We start from the raw sequence: 21751 nt of genomic DNA, 5'->3' as shown, positions 1-21751 counted from the left end.
TGAACTTGGAAATGAATGTTCTTCCTCTCCAGGTACCACTGAATCAAGCTTTCATTCAAAATTCTGGCAAACAGCTTTATAGAAATACCTCTACTCCAGCTGCAGATGGGAATATTTGAATATGACAAACACACTACTGAACAATACAAATATTTCAGCAGAGACTACTAAATATTACAATCAAATATGAAGGTTGTAGCATATTCTGAGAACAAGCTGCTTTAGTGCTTCTATCTTTTGGAAGAAAAATTCTGCTTGAGTTGCTCTAAGCAGTGCCGTCAGTTGTGATTCTCAAAGTTTGACAGGACTGTACTTTCGTAGGAACAACCAGATCTTTGGGTAGACATGGGCTCTGTACTTCAGACGGAAGGAGTTTGTAAGCTCTTTGAGACTCCTAACAGTAGAGAAAGGTGAGGTTTAAAACACCTAACTCTTTTCCCCATGTCTCTCATTTTAAATACCAGTAGTTTAACAATTACAGTGGAACTTTCTAAAGCAGGTTCAGTCAGAGTCAAAAAGCTGGCACAGAATACTGGCACAGTTTGAATTGTTTAAATTTGGCAAATTAACCTGAAGAGAGGTTATATGAGAAAGAAATAGAACGAAGTATAAGGACACTTGTCAGTAATGCCTGTAAAGAGGGAAACCAGTATGTTTCAGTGGTTAGAGTTTCAGACTAAGATCTGCATTCAATTCCCAAACTGCCATGGAAGCTTGCTAAGAAACCTTAGGCCAGTCACATTCTCAGACTAACCTACCTCACAGGGTTGTTGTGAAGATAAAATGGGGGGGATTATGTAAGCTGCTTTGGGTTCCCACTGGGGAGAAAGGGAGTATAAAGAATAAGAGGTTTTTATACCTTGCTTTTTTCTACCTTCAAGCAGTCTCAAAGGGGTTTACAATCATGTTCTTTTCCCCTCCCCACAACAGACACCTTGTGAGGTAGATGGGGCTGAGAGAATTCTGAGAGAACTGTCACAAGTCTAAGGTCTCCCAACAGGTTGCTTGTGGAGGAGTGGCAATCAAACCCAGTTCTCCAGATTAGAGTTTGCCATTCTTAACCACTATACCATGCTGGCTCGAATAAATATAGGTTAAGATAGCAGGTAGTTAGAATATGAGTTGAAGGAAGGAAAGAAGGAAGGAAGTGAGAGTATGGAGGTTGTCAATAGGAAGGAAAGAGGCTCTAGCAGTGGAGGGGGGAAATGAGGTGCTCTACACAAGTTCACAGGTTCCCCAACATGCAACTGGGCCTGGTCAAGGGGCTGGCACCAAGCAACTTGCCCTGACTTTTTCCAGGAAGAGGCTGCAACAGATAGGGTAGGAGGGAAAACTGAATACAGGAAACCCTTGCTGGTCCCCTGCTTGTGCATGCATATTCAACAATGACTTATTCAATTACTCTTTGTATTTCTTTTGGTCACTTATCTAACTTTGCTTATCTGATTTAAAACATGTCTCCAGGCAATTATGTTTTTTGTCTTTTATTTCTATGAAAATTCTGAAAATTAAAAATGTCACTTTAACCTTTATCCTGATTTCTACTCTTTTCAAAAAAGACTGGCAGGAGCTCATGAGTATACTCATATTAGTTTCAATAACTAATAACCATCACAGAAGGTGTTTAAAAGTCAATCACTTCTAAAATCCCACCCGCCCCACAAGGTTTTGTTGTAGTCAAAATGAAATATCTATGTAACTGTCATGAATATACTAGGTAATTCTTCAGAATAGGTGTTTCAACATTTTTTCAATCTTGGGATTTTTTGTAGTTTAAAGATTGTAATTTCAGATTGAAACAAATTGAAAAGAAAAAGGCCAGGGTGCTCAGATCTTTTCCTCACATGCTGTTCTCATCTTGGGATAACAAAGATTGGAAAAGCAGGACAAGTATAGCTAAGAGTGGCAGACTTCGGTGAAGCTCAACTCAGTGAATACCCTTCGCTTCAACATGCTCCCTCACCACGTTGCTAAGCTTTTGTAAAGCAAGTCTCTCCCCACCTCCATGCTACCCAAAGATTGTTCGTTACACAAACAGGTCTCGCAACATCTACCTAGAATATCCTCCCCTTCCTTTGGGCTGCTCAGGAAAGCCTGTGGGCTCTCCATTGCTATTTTACCTGCACCACAGCCCAGTGAGATAGGTTAGTTAGAAAGCAACTGGCCCAATATAACCCAGTAACTATGGCCGTTTCCGCACGGGCGAAATATGACGTCGTGGAAATGGGAAAAGAAACGTCAGAGCGAGAGCGTTCGCATGCATAGCGGCGGAGGTGCGCAGTTGCGCCGTCGCAAAGACGCTTAATTGGCGCGAAGACGCCATATTCAAAAAACGCTTTGAAGCGCTCTTTTTCCACATGTGACGAACCGCCGCCGCAGTCGTGCGAACCGCCGCCACGGAGCCGTTCTCAACAATGGCGACTGCCAAAAGGCCAAGCTTGGTCACCGTCCCCCCCCCCACACACACATGTTTGTCCCTGGTGATTTCCCTGCATGGTCAAGCACCTTTCCCAGATCCATGTCGCCTGCGCAGATGGTGGCTGCCCATACACACTCTGGTCTCACAGGTAACATGAACTGGGACTGACAGTAGCTGGGAGGGGAGGCAATGACAGATGGGGGACGGGCAGGACATCAGGGCAGTCACATCAGCCAATCGCGCTGCTTCGCGAGTGCGCAGCCGCAAAGGAGCGTGGCGAGACGCCGCTTCCGCAGTGCTTCCGTGCGAACCGTCACATTTCTGCGGGGCTCCTGACGCACGCAGCTCCGCCTGTCTGTGCGAACGTTTTTTCGCGGATGCGTTGCTATTTACGACGTCATCGCGTCGCTCCTTTTGTCCGTGTGGAAACGGCCTCTCGTGGCAAAGTAGGGTTTTGAACCTGGTTCTGTAGAATAAAATGCACTTCTACAGAACTAAGAATAGTAGAGGGAAGAAGAACTGATCACCATGAAAACTGAAAGATAACCCAGTTGAAAACTGCTTGACAAGCATAAAGCAGGAGAGTAAAAACTTTCACGTCAAATGTGTAATGCACCTGTAACAATGTTTTGCACTGTTTATTTGATGCAAGCAGGGTCACCTTACCACAAAGTCTAATATAACTACTTTCATCAAACAATAGGTCAAAAACACTAATTTATTTCTGTCTATCAACAAGGAGACTAGGCTAAGCCTCCTGTAGTCTATATGAAAAGCTCTCTCCTCTTCCTCACCAACCTATTGCCAGCCTCCCAGCAAGGACAAATCTTCCTCTCATTGTATGGAGGGAGGAGCCCTGCAAACAAAGCAGCTTACCCAGCAGGAGCATAACTGAATTGGTCTCAATTCTATACGGGTGGTACTTTTAAAAGGCAATAGAGCTCTTCCACATAGCAAGATTGGTCCCCAAAACAACAGGACATTCCAAAGAATAAAATGGTTGAGAACTGCTTCCTTAGATCCTAGGATAATTTTGAAGTGATATGAAGAAATATAAAGTTTGCTGTTTAGGAAGAATCTTGTGACTTCATCCATGGGAAAAAATACCCAGCTAAAATATTAAAGCAATGTCAGAACTGGAGACGTGCAGCAACTCTTCAATGAGCTGACAGCTTCTTTTGTAATTTCAACAGACCCTTTTAAAGTTTTCTAAATACCATTCTTGTTGGAAGCATTGTGAATATGGAATTGGGTGCATTAAGTTGATGGTAATAATTCTAAACTCAGACCCCTAGTGAGCTAGACAAAAGACACAATGAAATGTCAGGGGTCCTGGGATTTTCAACTGGAAGGTAACAGCAAACCTGAAAAAACAAAGGAGAAAAAATCCATGCTTAGGTGATAAAATATAGAGCTGTTTTAGTCTGTACACTGGAATATTTGGAATAAAAAGCAGGTTATGGTGTCCTTACTCAGTAATATATACCTCTCAGCATTTCATAATTACTTAACTGAATAGTAAACAGAAAGTATAATAGTACTTCTTGCCTCTTTACAATTTATACATGCAAACTGTCTTATAAGTACTACAAACAACTTTTTACAAATTTAAGATGGAAAGCCATCATACCATTCTATTTCTATAAGGGTATTTATTATATTTCTTGGTGAGACTCAAGACAATTTACAGAATATAAAACAGTGCAATCATACAGCGTAAAACAACCAATATTAGGGCTAGGATCAGAGCTAGAAAGAAACCTAAATTCATGAAGAATGTTTTAACATGCATATGTAATTAATTTAATTTAACATGCACATTTCTTTTTCCAATGGGGACCCAAGGTGACTTATAACATTTTCCATTTTACCTTCACAACAACCCTGTAAATTAGACTAGGTAAAGAGTGTATGATTGGCTCAAGGTCACCTAGCAAGCTGCCATGGCAGCATGTGGATCTGAATGTGGATCCAACACTCTATCCTTCCCCACCTCCAAGATGGTTCAACTTTGTTTCTCAGTGTTTTAAGCTGTTCAGGAACAAGAGATACACTCTAATGCAGTAAAGAGATATTGGTACAACCCAATAAGTATACTTTTATCAATATTCACAGCCATTATAAAGCTTCTACTCTGAATAACCCTTGACAGTTACAGGATGTTCCAGTAAGTCCCCTGTGCAGGCAAGGGAGCCTGGCAGAAAAGAATCTACATACTGCTTGTTACGATTACCAACACCTATCTTTATTTTTTGCAAGTGGACTGCAGCACAAAAGGAGTTAAGTCAAGACTACTTGTGATTGGCTGGTTGCGAAAGGCAGAGTGAGGAGTTTTTGGAGAGAGTGAGTTTGTGAATAGGTATGGGCTGATTGGGGTCTGTTCTAAGCTGGTTAAGTTGCTCTGTTTGAGGGACTAGAGAGTCAGATTAAAAGGAGAATCTGTACCAAACAGTGGTAAACTGCTTAAAACAAAAACAGTGGCACTTGATAAACACACAGGTTGCTTAGTTGTTTTACTCTGAGGAAAGCCCCATTCACATACTAAACAGTGAAATTTATAAGAGTGCAGGATTTTAATACAAAGAAAAGGAGCGGAATTGGCTTCCTGAGGGATAGCTGGAATTCCTGCTTTTTGAAGCAACATGTAGGCTAGACATATCAAGTGGAAAGGACTGTCTAGAAGCGAGTGTTTAAGGAACTGTTTTTGAATACTTACCTGGGAGAAAAAAGAAAGTCTTTTCAACCTAGTAGTAAGATCAACTGAATATAGTATTAGCAAAACTGGTGTTTGTATGTTTATTTAAAATTAAAGTTAAATTAAAATCTTGAAAATAGTAAGCTAGTGACCTCAGCCAAACTTGTAGCAATTATGAAGAAAGATACTGTAACTACTTTTATAAAAGAAAAATCTATACCAGCATTTTGTTTACAAATAGTTGTTCCTTTGTCAAAATTCAGTTTTCTTTAAAATAAAATCTTGTTCGACCATTTTATTTTAAAGTTTAAAGAAACCTTGGTGCCTGCTTTTTATTTTCTGACAGAGGGAAAGGGATTATTTCTGTGTTCCCTTAGAGAGGTTTTCAACCTTACTAATGTCACGACCCTTTAATACAGTTCCTCATGTTGTGGTGACCACCAAACCTAACATTTATCCATTTTACAGATGGAGAACACAGATATAGAGAGTCTCAGGCGACTCCTGTGAAAGTGTCGTTCAACCCCCAAAGGGGTCATGACCCACAGGTTGAAAGCCGCTGCCTTAGAGCCTGAGAGATGCTCAGCAGAGCAGTTAAATAATGAGTTTACTGTTTATTATAAATTATAAAGGTAGGAAAAACACAAAGTGAAAGCAATCAAGTAAAATCACCACACTAACACTATCTCATCAGTATAAAAATCAGTTGGTAGTTCCTCAGTGAGCCCTGAAAGTTACAGTTTTAATTTTGGAAGGAAAACTCCTGAGAGCATCTTGCCCGGGCAGGTCAAAGGGAAGTTGTCTTAAACTGCCCTGTGAACATTCACACATTTGAAGAGTAATCAGTAAAGGAGACTACTCAGGTTGAATTGTTGTTTTAATTTCTGTATAAAATAAGAAACTGTCTATTGTACAGGCATTCAAAAATTGTGGATGGGTTTGATGGCTATCTGTAAATTTTTACTAATCAGGTCCAAGTCAAATCTTTCATAATTTAGGTTACATTCTGACTGAACAGACATATAATCCACCTGTATATCACTAGTGACCCGAACTGAAAAGCTTTAGGAGAAATTTTACTTCATTTTTCAAGACCATTAGTCCAGCCATTTTTCAAGAAAAATGAAGCAGCAGAAGAAGGGAGCATAACAGAGAGCAAAAGGTGAGCTGTTTTTTAGGGGGTTGTCCTTAAATCCTTTTGGGAACCTATTCTTAAATCTTTAAATATGACTGTTTAACTGTGTGTGTGTGTGTGTGTGTGTGTGTGTGTGTGTGTGTGTGTGTGTGTGTGTGTGTTTTGAGGGCTTGTGGGTGTGTTTTGAGGGTTTTTGTTTGTGTGGGGGGGTTTCTATGTTTTTGGCTATATGCTTGCCTCAGGTTTCTGAGAGGCAGGGCTTCTGGTGAGTCACTAGCTCTGTTTAACAGTCATTCAGCTCTTTTGAGCAATTTCTGAGAAGCAGCAGAAAGGAGCATCACAGAAAGTAAAAGGTGAGCTCTGTTTTCTGGGGTGTTGTCCTTAAATCTTTAAATATAAGTTTTTAACTGCATGCATATGTTTTGAGGGTGTATGTTGTTGAGGGCTTCGGAAGGCTTTTGTTCATGTGGGTTTTTTTCTTTGTTTTTGGCTGTGTACTTGTTTCATGCTTCTGAAAGGCAGGGCTTCTGGTAAGTCACCAGCTATCCAGTTCTTTTGAGCAATCTCAGAGAAGCAGTTTTATCAGTAAGAACCAATCTTTCATGAGACAGTAGAAGATAATTTAGAGACTTGATTGGAGGCAAATTGTTCAGCCAGTAGGTCTCAGTCCCTGGGAGCTCAGTGAGTAGGAGTTTGGCTAATAGGCAAGGCTAAAGCTCATTTTGAGGAGAATGACCTGGTTAATGGGGTAGAAGTGGTAGGAGTCTTATGTAGAAGTGACCATGTTCTCCTGCTGTTTGTTATATGGAAAGGGAATGCCAAATCTAATCTGACATGTATTTTAGACCTTAAGAAAGCTGATTCCAGTAAACTTAGGAACCTACTGGGTGTGATCCCATGGTTAAGAGTGGATGATAGATAGGAGTTTCTTAAAAGTGAGATCTTGAAGGCACAATTTCAAACAGTTCCAAAGAAGAGAAAAAAATGGAAGGTGTCTAAGGAAACCAGGATGGATATCTAAAGAACTTTCAACTGGAGGGTGGTGGACACTCTTTATTTGGAGGTTTTTAAACAGCAATTGGATGGCCATCTTTCAGGAATGCTTTGATTGTGTCTTCCTGCATGGCAGGGGTTTAACTCTTCCAACTCCATGATTCTATAAAAAGATTTTTGTATTATTACAGAGTATATAGCAGAAAAGCAGAGGCTAAAAAGCCACCCAATCTTTTTGGCTGAGAAAATCTCAAGACAGAAAGGAAGGCAGAAAAAAACCCAGAGACAGGTAGAATTGTTTGTGGTCTAGAACAGCATCAGGCTGAACATGGAAGTACAATCAGCTGCAGGTCTGCTACCACAGCATCATTCATTTATGTTCACTGATGTTAGGTTTTTGCTGGTTGTTATTTAATGTTATTGATATTGTCATTTTGCAGCTGTTGTTCACTGCCCTGAGCCCTTCGGGGGAGGGAGGTATACAAATCTAATAAGCCAAACCAAACAATGCAGCAAATTCTTCTGCCTTAAGAGGCAATTACCAGGCAGGAAAACTTCTTTGTCACTGGTTACTTAGTGAATTTTGCTGTAGAATACTGCTCATCTATACGCAATCCTATCATTATCTCTAAATCAACAAATAACATTCTCTTAAATACAACTGATGCACCAAACTTGAGATATTGCAGAGACATTTTCAACAGCTGCTCTGCAATCACTTGGGTCTATATATGCAGCAGAATGAGATGGGAACAAGATGGTAGCTTCCCAAGATGGTAGAACACTAAAAGTTTGGCGTGTTCCTCTTTGTGAAATATATACTTTTTCCTATATTTGGAAAACAAGCAAAATGTAATAAAAGTAAATGCAAAATATTTTAAGCATTCAGACACTTAATTTTTTTTTCTTCTGTGACACTTTAGTTAAGATTGTGAGCAGAAAAAGCTTCATTAAGGATAAACCAACAAGACAAATACTTCAACATTATTCCCTGAAACAACTGAAACCTGTAGTTTTAAGCTCAAATTATTTGCTCTGCACTGCTAACAGATCATCAGCATTAACAAGGTTGCCCATTTCTTCCAGGAGTCAGACTGGGATCAAACATTTAAAATCACCATTTTATTTCTGAAAATCACATTAAAGGATTGATCAGCATCATCTTCTTTCCTTGACTCATACTAATTCACTTGATGCAAATTACTCCAATACAGCTCATGGTATCCATTTGTACAGTGAACAATAATGAAACACTCCATGCTTCCATAGTGGGAATGACAATACTTAGTAGTGCTATGGTGCACCTTAAGATATTAAGTGCAGTGTTTTTATGACTATAGTAGGAAAAAGTAATTTTATACACTGGTATTATACCTAAACTCTGCATTGTACTAGAGCACCATTTCACTGCAACACTAGAAGCAGCTTCTCAAACTGCATCCTCTGATGCAGTACAAGGAACAGCCTTTGGGAGGAGGAATGAGCAAGTCCTTGCACATGACTGAATACCATCCATTATTATTAGTGCAGGTGCATGCAGAAAGACAATACTTGTGCAGGATGGATTGTTTCAGTCCAGAGAATGTAAAAGTACAAAACAGCTAATGCTAACATAAATATTTATGACAGCAATATTTTCCAGTGTACAAAGACATTGCACAAACACATTATACAATTAACAAAGACAATAAAATCTTTGAATTGTACTGTATTTATGCACAACTGTTTGCCATATTAAGATACAGCTTTCCTGATAAAATAGCAAACCCAAATGCAGACATGTTATCACAGAATATTTATCCACAGTCCACTGCCTTTTGTTCAGTGCAGTCTTCATACCACTCTATGTGATGCACCCAAAATACCAGCAGTGATATGGTATACATCTATTATCATTGGAAAGCATGATTTTTATTTGTTGAAGATTAATTTCCAGTGAACAAACCAACCAGCTTTGATGAGCAGATGAATCAATTCCCTCACTTCAGAACTCCTCTACAAAATATTCTTATTTATGTGTGGTATTGCTTTTTCTTTTGATAAAAACACTTCCTTAGAAGTACAGTTTTAACACCAGACCTTAAAAGCACCTTGCATTCATTTATCAAAACTGTAACACAAATTAGGCATTTATATTTCTTCTAAGATTGGCATTCCCAAGTGAATTGCCACTTCAGATGTTTTTTAACCCTGATTTGGTTGAGAAACAAAATTACTAGTTTTTGTTGTGGAAGCTTGTCACCCTATCTTTTCTGGCTGTAGGTTAAGTATTCAAGAAAGCTGATGAGCAGAACTGGGGTAGGGGGCCAGAAACAGAGCTGAGGAAGCAGGGTAAAATAGAGAACATTAAGAGAAGGGGTGAAACAATATTATTCAATATCAAGGGTATATACATAACCTTGATGTATATCACAGTTGCATTCCCATGTCATTATTTTACTACCATAATACAGTTGTAATATGGAACCTAAGCTTTGAATGGGTCTGTTTTAAAAGAATTACAAATCTTTATTTACGTTATTTATAGACTGCCTGCCTCACAGGGATTCCAGGTGAATCATAAATAGTGAATCAGTGCAATTAACAAAACAGGACGTTTGATAATCAATGCATTAGAGTTTTAGAGGTATGGAACCAGAAAGAACTGAACGACAGCAGAACATAAAATCAAAACTTAAAGACCATTCCATCCATCTCATGGAACAATGTTTGATGACCATATAGCAGGAAAAACAATATTCCAATCTTACTATATAATAGAACAGCATGTGCCCAACAACCAACAAGGAAAAGCAAAGGACTCTGAGAGATGTAGTCCAGAGAGTGCCATTTCTCAGGTACAGAGGGGCAGGTGGGACTACAACTCCCAGACTCCAGCTGAGGCAGTAAGAGCAGGACTGGGGTGGAGGTCTCACCGTGCCTACCCAGAGCACTCCAGGCAAGCTACCAAGAATTGGGCTTCGGGCAGGGGGAGCAAGAAAAAGAGAGAGTTGGAGTAGGGGCAGAAACAGAGTGATGGGCAGAGGAAGAAAGGGAAACACAGATCTAGGTAAATGGTCAGAAAGGAAGAATGAAAGCTGGGGCTGGGCTGCAGAAACATAGAGAAAAAAGAGTTGGGGTAGGAAGAGAGAGAAAAGAGCTGGAATAAGTGGACTGAAGGAGACAGCTGGGGTAGGGGGGCAAAAAGAGTTGGAGTGGCAAGGCAGAAAGATAAAGAAAGAGAGTTGGGAACAGAAAGAGTTGGGGTAGGGGGCAAAAAGAGAGAAGATTAAGAGAAGGGGTGGCAGGATGGAAGGGGAGAAATGGTGGGTGTAATGTCCTCTTGAGTCCCCACTAGAGAGTTCCCATTTGCTAGAGCCTATTGCATTTTTTTTCACCCAACAAGCTTCCCATCTTCACAGGCACCCTGCTGCCCCTCCTTGGCAAAGCTGGGATATTTGGGGAGTGCAGTGTTTGAACCAGGCACCATTTGCTATAGATATGCCCTGTCCTCTCTTGCCCTGGGAGAGAGCCCATTGTATTTTCTCACAGAACTGGTTTTATTGCTAGTATAACTATAATCCAAAGACAAGACTCTGTTTCCTCAAAGATATACTACAGTAAACAGCAGTTTATAACAATACTATAAACTACATTTTAAAATCATCAATTTGTGGATCATCCTATTAGCATTCTTTTCAGGAAAACGTGAGCAACAGCTAGGTTGCCAGAAGATCCTCACTATCCGCTTTTCTCAAAACATACAGGTATTCATCCTTGCCCTTTCCTGTAACTGTGCACGCATACTAGTTCTGTTCCTCCATCAACTGCACTAGTGATTACATGTTAGTTTTGTGGAGGGTTACTAAACTTCCAATTTCAGACTACCAGCATGTGGATTTTTAGGGCTACTCAAAGCAAATCAATCTTTTATTTCAGAAAAAAAAGAAACTGCTTTTGTGAACACTCTCTCCTCAAATGTATGCACTCTGAATAATGAACAGTAACTTTAATTATTTTTATACAAATTACTAAAGACATTTGGTGGTTAATATTCAGTTTACAACTTGTAAAAAATAAAATAAAATTAACAGAAGATGGGAAGAGACTCCATTTCAAGACAGGGAAAAGCAATTCTGCAGAGATAAAGCTGTTTATTAAGAATACATTCCACCTCTCCAGCCCTCTAAAGACAGAGCAGTGTGCAAAGCTAGACAATCTGGGCAGCCAGCCATAAAACATCACTTCGTAGCACAGATACTGCTTTCACTCTCTTAAGCCCTCCACAGCTGTAAAATATAACAAGAGGAGCTCTAGTAACAAACCTTTACTGTCTCAGACTCTTAATGATCTGTAGGCCAAAGTTTGTAGAAAAACATGCCTTTTCTCAAGACAGAAAACCCCATAACCAAGTAAGCATTCAGAACTGATATTATGGAATCGCACGGAAGTATCAAATATTAAAACCAGATTTTTTTTTTATGCTGACATCTCCGAGAGTATATACAGGTTTCCACTAAAAAATTAAAGCAGACCTGGGCTTCAGTTATGTAAGACTTAAGAAATGAAACGTAATTTTAAAGAACATATTAAACACATTGTTTAATACTGGGAATAAATGAGTCTGTTCAAAAGATAGTTGAGTCTGTTCTTCAATATAGTTTTAATTCTAAATCTTGGCAGATGCAGAGTTCCAGAAATATATCCAAGGCTTTCCCTTCATGGTGATCACTCTCTGCATCACCAAGGCTCCCCAGAACTGCAGATCATTAGGAGAATGGGACAGTGGCTAGAAGTGAAAGTCAGCCATTTGACATCTGTGCAACCAGTTTGCATTGAACTCTAGCTCTATTTGTAGGCTTTTTTAATTTTTACCCATTTGTACTAAATCAAGCAGCCCTTCAATAATCATTTGATAAAACTTTCATAACTTAGGTTACATTTATCTTTTCACTACCATGTTTGAATAATGAAATGCTGGTATTTTTCCACTACTATTTCCCCAGGATATCTGTACATTAATACCCCTTCATCCTAAACACTCACGCTTGGAAGTAAACCATTAATGGTAGGTCCTTGTAATTTATAACTTGATTACTGAGCTGTGAGACAAAACAGCATGTGTGATTCATCTTTCTTCTGAAGTCTCTAAATTTAAACACTTCAAATATAAATTGAAAGAAGTTTGTAAACAGGTTTATTTCTTCAAAAATGTGTTGCAATTCAGTAAAATATAATCCATCTTGGCTGATATCTTCATAAAGCCACTGAGAACTTCTGGCATTGTCTCCAGAAGGCATCTTTTGATACTAAACTGGCTAAACTACAGCATCATCAGGTGCTTAAGAGGTTTCTTATCACTCATCTCTAGTACTAAATGGTCTGATGTATTCCTTCTTGTGGCTCAAAGACTAAAAGGGAAATATTCCAAACATGTTATCTTGTCATCTGAATTTTAACTGAATATAATAATGATAATATCCGTACCAACAACAACAAAGCATCAGCAACAAACAGCAACCTACAAAATAAGCAATATGAATTGCACACTGCTTTCTCAGTAACCCTATTTTATAGTTCATAAAATAACAGAACAATTTAGGAGCTTCTCCAACTAGCAGTATTAATCTACACATTTACAACAGTTTGCATGAAATTCTGTGACTAATAACAGTAACAGATTTTAAAGTAGACTAATTTAGCATATTTGATGTCTGCAAATAGAAATGAGATGGGAGATAAATTCCAGTCAGCAGTGTTCTCACAGGGGCTGTCTCTAACCATTCTTTCCATCTTAAAGCCTTCCTTCCCTGAAGTAGAAGGCTGCCCCACCCCTGACCTCCTCCTCCAGCTTGTTTTGGAAAGAAGCCAGATGACAGCATTGGGGAAAGTGAATATTTATCTCAACAAGACCAGCTGCTTAGGAGTAACTAAATGATAGAGGAGTCCTACTTTTATGCCACCAAAATTGAGTGCCAAATCATGTTCATGTTGCTGGTTTAATAGATATACCTCTGATAAGTGGAATGGGGGAGGCAATTTCCAAAGGCTCAATTTTTAGATTTCTACATATTCCAAAAAAGGCTGTAACCATGGCAACTATTTTTCTAGTAAATAAAGAAGCTGAGCTCTCTACACATGGAAATGTGTTTTCATTATTAGCTAGAAATAAAGGGGAATGTGTTTAAAGGATTAATCCTTTCCCAAACTGACTATTTGCATCCATTAAGATGATTCTGTAATGACATCAACTATAGTTCAAATTACGCTCTTTTGATGCTGGACAATCTTATCTAACTAAACTGTATGAAGATCTAATTACCAAAAAATTGTTGGGCAGCATATAATCCTTACCTTATGATATTCCTGAATTTATAATATATTGAATACTGAAGGAATTTAATATTGAAAGTAATAAGATGGCGGAAATGTTTAATTACTGTCCTAACAGTGTTCCTGCCCAAAATGATTGCCAAAAGCATACATTTACCTGCTCCTACTTCACTAATAAATCAAGGACTGTAAAAATTATTTAAAAACAACAACAACTCTGAGCAGGGAAAAAACCTTTACCAAAAAGCAAATAAAATTAAAACATCTCTGACAAAATCAAAAATCAGTCTTGAAGGTCTTTTATAGTCCTAGATGGAACTGTATTTCAAAATAGAAATCAGTATTTTCTATCTATATTATCACTAGAACAAGATTGTCTTGCCAAGACTTTGGTCGCCAAGACTTTGGTCTATTCAGATTCCCTTGTCTTTCATCTCTCCCACTGGATAGTAGCTATAGTAGATACTGTAGAAGGATGTAATGTCATGATAGTCTAATTAGAAAAGGGATGCACTTCTTCAGTGCTGATGACTCAGGACACCTGTCCATTGTGAACTAAAGAATGCAGTAACATTCACATACATTTTATTGTATTGTATGCCAAAAGTTTATCAAACAAGTTCAGGCAAGCAAACAAAATTCTATGTGTTGGCAAAATGCCTTTAAAATAATGCATGGCCTCCTCATTGACTATTTCTCTTTAGTCCATTAAGAGAACAATTCTAAAGTGATCTATTCAACAGAACTTACTCCCAGGAAATTGTTAGCATTCCTAAAGGAAGCAGCATGTATCTCTTTATATGTCTACACTGAAATATATAGCTCTAGGAGCCAAAGAATTCCCTGTGCCCATTAAGCTTTGACCAGTGATGTGTTCTGTAGTGAAACTACCTTCTCATATGGAATTAAGAATGGTTATTATTTCGGTCAGTTGTGCAGCCAGAAATGTATTCATAAGTAGTTCCTATATTAAGCTGCGGTACATTGCAAGTGACAAAATGGAAACCTTCATAACTTGTTTGTAGTGCCTTTCTTAATAACTATCATGCAAGGCATCATCACACTTAATACCTGTAACCAAATAATCAACAAGGCCTATGATAGAAGAGGCATTAATAAAAATTACTATAGTGCCTTGAATATTCAATCACAGTGAATACTGGACCCAAGCTGAAATCTGTCCAATACATTTACACAGGAAAGAAAATTCACACAGACATTTTCAGATAAGAAAATAAACAGTAAATCATGGCCATAGCTATGATAGTAAGGCACTATTTTGTGATTAAAGCTCATGACTGGTTATTAGCAGCCAGAAATGGTAAAAGGTTTGGGTACCACTTGGAAGAGTTTCCAGTAACTGAGATGATGCCCAAAAATTCAAATACCAGGTAAAGCTTTTTTTAAAAGTCATCAGTTTTACCACTGAGAAGCTGTTCTACTCTTCTCTAGCTGGTTTCTATGGGAAATTTTTACTTTTCATATTGACAGTCACAAATACAGAATAAACCAGGAATCATCCTGTGTAAAAAACCAAGATACATATTTTGCTGTGGGGTTTCTAAATATTTATTCCCTTCGTGCCCTTTTATCAGTATTACCAAAAGTCTTCTGCAACCCAAACATTCACCTCGCCTAATATGATGTGTTTGATCAAGTTCACTAAAAGATGGGAAATATTGAATTTATGTCACTCAGTTTAAGCAGGTGATGTGCTTTCAATATCTACAAGAATCAGTTGCTATTATAAGAATATGTCAAGATAACTGTGGAAGGATTGAGGTTATATATTTGAACATAGTGACCTTACATAGTCAACAGCACTCCTGGCAGATGATATTCAACATTATTTTTATAGGCGCAATTTTGAACATCATTCCAACTACCTATCAATCCATTGAATGTTAAACAATCCATAAGTTTTTTTACAGTTCAGCAAAATATTTTCTATGTTCATATTACTTCTACCAAGGTTCAGAGTCCACAAAAACTGGTGAAATGAAGATGTTTCTAATACCTTTAATAAACATCTACTGGCAGGGTTTTGTGGAAACTTAATGCCTACTTTCTCCATTTATGCTTTCGTAAATTAAAAGTTTGGTCCATTCAGTCAAAATGACAATGAACAGGAAAACATTGGCCTCTTTAAAAAAATATTTCATAGCAGGGGTACTAAGGACCTATCTAAGCTCTATAAGAAAAAAGAGATCTATAGTCTCCTTTTTATACTTGACTGTAAATAATCAAGGATGAAGTTCAAGTTTCGTCCACTTTGTTACATGTTATCAGCCTTCCTGTTCTAGCTGCACTTAAACCAAGACAAATTGCCAGGACTAATTATCACTGTTTTCCAAACATAATATGACATGGTAATGAGATGTTATCAACAGTATGCGCGTACTAACATTATTTTTGAATTAATGCTTTTCCCTAACTTATGATTTCTTTTTTGTAAGTAGTGCACATCCCCCCCTCACGATCATGATTTACATAAAATATGCATGAGGGTTTAAAACGTCAATTAATGGATTGGTTATTTTAATGATTCCACCACGAAACAGTAAAACACATTGCAATCAGCAACCCTGTTCTGGACCTATTGCACAGGGAGTGGCGTAACCTAAACCATTTTTAAAGGGTCTGCCCCCATTTTTTAACTTTACTGCTTCCCTATTAAAAGGCAGGAATAGCCATCCTCTTACCTTTTCTGCGGTTCTTTCCGGGGCTCTTTGGCAGCTGTCGACTCAGTCTCCTTGAAAAAGAACAAGCGAATATTTTGTCTGGCGTCTGGGAATTTCACTAGCGTGCTCCTTTCTTTAATGCTTTTACTTACAAAAAGTACCCGTATTTTTTCACGTTGAATACGAAAAAAATCTCACACGGCCAAGAAAGTCAGGTTTTTTTTTGTTTATGTTTATGCCCGTTCCAAATTTAAAAGGAAAACAAAACAAAAACCTGCCACAGAGGAAGGGGAGAAGGAATCACACGAGAAATCAACAGTATCCGAGTAGAAGAGCTAAACGCTCCAGTTTGATTCCTGCCCAGAGAAGTAAGTGCAGCAGATGCAGGTCCAATTCCAAAACGAGCTTTTTTTTTAAAATCTCCAGTAGAGCAAAACTAGCAGTTATAAGTTCCTGACTAGAGTTTTGCGCCCGGAATATGCTTTTAAAATTAAGTACATGTGGTTGCAGCAAAAATGAACTGTGGGGATGCAAGACGGTGAAAAATGTTACATTTTGCAGCTGATCAGAACAGGGATTTTTTTCTTCAAAATGGTGTTTGAAAGATTCTCAGTTTATATGGATGAGCTGCTGAAGGTTTTATTTTCAAAAGTGCAAATTAAAATGAAGAAAACTGAACCCATCCAAAGGTTTAAAGGGGAATATCTCAAGAAAAGCAAAAAGGAGCCACAGGAGGATCCAGCAGTTTCGCATAGGGATCCAAACAGAAGTATCCAGCAGAGTCTCTCTAAAAGGGAGGCGAAACACAAACAGAAAAAAGGATCTAGCAGTCTCTCTCGGGAAGATCCAAGGGGAAGAAGGATCCAGACAGTGTCTCAGAAGGCAAGGATCCACAAATGCCAGGGAGATCCACCAACTCTGCTTTTCATAGGTGGATCTGAGGAAGGGTGCTCCAGCAATCTCTTCATATACCAGGATCCTAAAAGGATCCAGACGATAGGCTTCTTAGTGAGGAGGGGTCCTCCAGTCTCTCTCTCTCTCGAGGATCCACCCAGCTGAGCCAAGCATAGGTGGACCCAGGAAAGAAAGCGAAATACAGTCTTTTTCCCTCTCTCGAACAGGGACAGGTTCCACAGATGCCCAGGGCGATCCAGCAGCTGAGTTCCTCTTAAGGAGATCGGTCAGTCTCTCTCCCAATGGAGTCCACCCAAGCAGGAGCTGGATCCAGCAATCTCCCGCGCTCGTTCTCCTTCCCTTCCACAGGGACTCGGGAGAGTCTCTCTGGAGGGATAACTGGGATTTATAGAGGCAGCGACGGCTCCTTGGACAGAGGTTTCCCTTGGAGGGGAAGGGGTCGGGCCGCCGGCAGGACAGGTAATGCCGCCGGGCTCAGAGATGCTGCCGCGCGGGCCTCCCGCTCCTCCTCACAGCCGCCGCCGCCGCCGCCTCTGTCCTCCGCTTCAGGAGCAGAGCTGCTGCCACCGCGGCCATTTTGTTACTAACTGACAAGAATCCAGGCAGGCGAGCAGGCAGGCAGCGCGAGACCACAAACGGGGGGGAGGGGAAGAGGCGCGAGACTCGCTCCCTCCTCCCATCCCCGACCTCAACAGGAAGTCTCGGCCGCCTCTCCGATCACGTGGTCGGGGAAAAGCATAAAAGAAGGCTCCGAGACACGCAAATCAGGCAGCAAGAAGAGCCAATGGAGGCGCGGCAGGCGCGAGGTAGCACCGCCCCCATCCTGGGCTCATCCTCTTGCTTGAGAACGGCTGCCTTCTTCTGGCAGGAGCGCTGCGCCGTCGCTGCTTGCCCGGTTTTGCTCTCTTTCTGCTCCGTCCATCTTGTGCGCGTTACCTAATCTTCACAGAGGAAGACATCTCATCTCACAATTTGCGCCCGCTCTGCAGGTGCAAAGCACACCTTGCAAAGACCAAGGTTTCGTGCAATGGTTTTTGTACGAGGAATCCCAACACTAAAGAGTTTGAAATAAGACGGTATATACGCCATAGGAGATTCTAGTGACATTCGCTCAGCTCATGCGTTTTAGCCTGCTTGTGTCTCAGTGCGCTGTTGTTGTGCTTTTTAGCTTTGGAGAATCCCAGTAGTGTAAGTAGTGTTTGGAAAGCGAGCTAATGAAGCAAAACGAACCAGCCCACATTACGCTTAGCTGAACTTGCTGGCCACCCACGCAATCTTTTCTGCCAAAACAACAAAAATACGACAGTGGAGTTCTTCGCCAATACCAGATTTGGCCGCATTCCCTAGAGTCTAGCTCATATACAATGTAATCGTTTGTAAAATGCCCCTTCGCTCACACGCTCTCTCTCTATTCAAAGACCAACATCGAAGTGAATTAGGTTGCACAATCTAATTGCAAAACACACGTTGAGGAGGACAAAAAACCCCTCCCATTTGAAACCCCGTGAGGGTTGCTGCACTGGCTATAAACAAACCTGGCAGTGACATATATAAGGCAGTGCTTGTCTACACAGCGTGTGCCAGAGCCAAAGTAGATTTTCATTCAGTGCCAATACATCACTGCAGGCTGCCTGGCATTTTTAGTAACGTTATACAGAAAGGTGGAACATTCACCCAGATTGGAATGGACCTTTGGGTATGGATTCTGTATGTTTCAGGCAATTGGGGTAGGAGAAGCGGTTTGAAGGTTATTAGACACAGTTTATAAATACAGTCTTGGAAGTGAAGATGTGAATTTGGTGGGCAGCACCAGAATCCTAGGGAGGAATCAGAACACCATCAAGTTTAAGGACCCTCAGCTCAGCTGACTACAAATTAAGCCACACAATCCATACTACAATGTGCTAGAAATAAAAGAAAGTTGAACATAACAGTGATCTGTGAGTTCTTGCAACATAGATACCTCCAGATGACTGGATGATACCTCCAGGTGACTTTCCTAAGAATCTGACCCCTAGGTTAATAGTCACCTATGAACTACCATACATACCCACTCATTGGGGTGCTGTGACGCTGTGAAGTGATCTGGGTTGCTCTGGGAATCACCAGGAACACTATGGTAAAACTGGGCTTACCTCCAGAAGTATTGTAAAACTACAGATGATAATGACAGCAGGCAACTAGAGCTACCAACAACTTTTATCTCAAAATGTTTGATAAGGCTTGCTAGTCTGGGCTTTAGATTTTGTAAGTGTGGGCATCACTATACCTGTGGTGGCGATTCTAAGGCACTCCAGATGTTTATGGACTACAATTCCCATCAGCCCAATTGGCCATGCTGGCAGGGGCTGATGGGAATTGTAGTCCATGAATATCTGGAGTGCCATAGGTTCGCCACCACTGCACTATACTATAAATTGGGCAACTTTCACAGAATACCAGGGTTGTGATGCGGAACTGTGGCAAACTGTGGCAAACCACAACAGCTTTGCCTTGAAAGCCTTATGGGATCACCATAAGTCAGCTATGACTTGATGGCAAAAAAATAGTATGAATAGAAAAGGAGGCGGGAAGGCATATGATGCTGACATTTGTTTAGTAAATGTTTTGCTGGGGGTGATTTGTGAGAGATTTACATGCTTAATACCCACTTGCATTGGCTTGGAGCTGTTTCTCAGGCTAACAACCTACTTCATAGGGTTGGTGTGAGGACAAAATTAGGAAAGAGTTGGTGGGAAGAGAGCCATGTATGTTTTGCTGGGGGTGGGAGGTGTTTTGTGAGCTAGTGCAAAGAAATCATTGTTTGGTCATGGTGGGGGAGGGTTACTTGTGGCACACTTCTGGGCATTCCTTGCCCCCTTCTCCACAGCCTTTGGTTGGGTTGCCTGTCTCAGAAGTGCCTGGGTGAGGCCATCCCCCTGCCAATGTCTCCTCTGGAACAAATGAGTGCAAGGTTGGGACCATATGTATCATAGACATGCAACACAAATTGAGAATTCACTGACAGTTTATTTTCCTCCATGTGCCATGGTTCTGGATAGGCAAGGAACATTATGATATGAACAATTCACCAGCAGCACCAATAGGTGGAATAGAGTGTTTCTTGTTCTAGGTCAACGATAGCCACGCTTCCATGACCAGTTGTGAGAGTTTATATTCAGCAGGGTGAAAAGTTACCTATATTTGAATGTCTGCGACCCAGTAGATTCCACTTTCTGCAAACTACATGCATACCCAGTGACCCATGTGTGGGAGACACTGCTACAACCTATAGAATAATGAAGAGTTAAGCCAAGTTTTCTTAGAGAGTGTGGGCAAGGGAGTGTGTTTGGGAGTCCCAGTTTGAAATAAAGGTTTACTTTCCCTTTCTTAACTGTGCGGGGTCATATAAATTCTAATTGTATCAGGAACGTTGAGGTTTATTTTTAGCTGGACTCCCAAGGTAGGGTATCCTTTGTTAACTTTTTTTTTGTTCTTTGTTATCTATTTGTTTTGACCACAATGACAATTTGCCAAAGAACCAACTTGTGCAATTTTATGGACATGAGCAAAGAATGACATAGTCCCATGCCACATGCACTGATATATATAAAAGTCATGGTGGTCTGTCATGATCAGTTGCAGAGCCATGGAATAACGGCTGCCCCCATGGCAATGGAGCACAAGGTGGAGGGGGGGGGGGAATGCTGAAGCCCTTCCTGTTGATCTGCTGAACTCAGGAGCCCAACTGGCACCTCACAATGTTTTTAAAATGAGTCCCAGATCACATATTAAATGCAAGTTGGGTTGGGGTTTTCCCAACTCAAATTTAACATAACGTCTAATCGGACCATTTAGTTGGAATCCCATCCTCCACTATATGGAGGAGGGAGTGATCATTAATGTCAGTGAAAATGAAGGTAACAGGGTCTCTTACTGATTTCACACGGGACAGGAATAAGCCCTGGATGATCACATTTTTACAAATAAACTCTGTTATTCTCTTAACATGCTCCTGCTTGGCCCAATTTTTATCTCTCATGCTAGTGGTACATTAAGATGCCTTCAACACTTTGCATCACCAATCCAATGGTGCTTTTTTTTTTTACTGTCAAATCACAGCTGATTTATGGCAACCTGGTAGGGTTTTCAAGGCAAAAGATGTTTGGAGGTGGTTTACCATTGCCTGCCTCTGTGTCACACCCAGGCATTCCTTGAAGGTCTCCCATTGAAACACTACCCAAGGTCAGGGCTGAGAATGTGTGACTGGTCAAAGGTCACCCAGCAAGCTTCCATGGTGTGAGTGGGGATTTGAAACTGGGTTTCCAAGATCCTAATCTGACACCTTAAGATACTGCTCTGCCTGCCTGCACACTAGCTCTCATGTCAGTAAAGAAAATACCTATGCCAGGTCATCTGGCTCTGGTAGTGCATTCAGAAATGCTCCTATCACCATCACACCCAGCTGGCATAATCTGATGATAGGATTGTTCTGTGAGCGTTCTTCTTTGTGCATGTTCCATTGCATTCTTATGATGGCTCCTGAATTGGAAAGCATTTTTATTCTGTTACTGAGAGGTGATCCTGCCATTTATTATGAAGGGTTTCTACTCAGTTCTGGC

At 40.3% G+C, this 21751-nt stretch overlaps 1 protein-coding gene across 4 annotated transcripts in view; it reads right to left on the bottom strand.

Annotated features, from left to right (window-relative positions):
* The window catches only part of TNRC6C (trinucleotide repeat containing adaptor 6C), a 160455-nt gene extending 142690 nt beyond the window's left edge, over positions 1 to 17765 (bottom strand). For 3 of the 4 annotated variants that reach the window (XM_048490113.1, XM_048490117.1, XM_048490116.1), the window contains exon 1: positions 16257 to 17764. The gene's annotated coding sequence lies outside the window, so the exon portion shown is untranslated. Of the gene's footprint in view, positions 1 to 16256 lie in introns of all 4 variants that reach the window. The other variant, XM_048490119.1, reaches the window with a different exon arrangement.
* Positions 17766 to 21751: the final 3986 nt, after the last annotated feature.

The sequence above is a fragment of the Sphaerodactylus townsendi genome, linkage group LG03 (genome assembly GCF_021028975.2).
Source record: "Sphaerodactylus townsendi isolate TG3544 linkage group LG03, MPM_Stown_v2.3, whole genome shotgun sequence".
Classification (NCBI taxonomy): domain Eukaryota; kingdom Metazoa; phylum Chordata; class Lepidosauria; order Squamata; family Sphaerodactylidae; genus Sphaerodactylus; species Sphaerodactylus townsendi.
This window is presented reverse-complemented; position numbering and strand designations above follow the sequence as displayed.